Genomic DNA, 401 nt, shown 5'->3' on the forward strand with positions numbered 1-401 from the left:
CAAGTCATTAAAACAATCAAATTATGATGTATGGGATCGATCGCTCCACCGCAAAGAGGAAAGATCGGTCGTAAGGTGCGGGCGGGGAATAAAGGCTCGCCCGCCAGTCACTACGTGATTTTATTTTGAAAGGAAAGAGAAAGCGAGAGTGGTGCAGCGTCGACTGTTGACATCTCGTTCCAGTTCGTGGGAAACAGCAGCTTTGCACAAATATCGAAATTTTAATATAATGTAGAACAAGATTTTCTGGCAACGTATATTCTGAACGACATGCAATCGTTAGCGGCTTAAATTGAAAACACACATTGCATATTCGGCATGTAACGATTTGCTTTTGTAGCGTTCAGTGTCTCGTCGAAAATATGTACCATTTATTTTTATTATGTTTGCACAGGGAATAA

The sequence above is a fragment of the Styela clava genome, chromosome 1 (genome assembly GCF_964204865.1).
Source record: "Styela clava chromosome 1, kaStyClav1.hap1.2, whole genome shotgun sequence".
Classification (NCBI taxonomy): Eukaryota; Metazoa; Chordata; class Ascidiacea; order Stolidobranchia; family Styelidae; genus Styela; species Styela clava.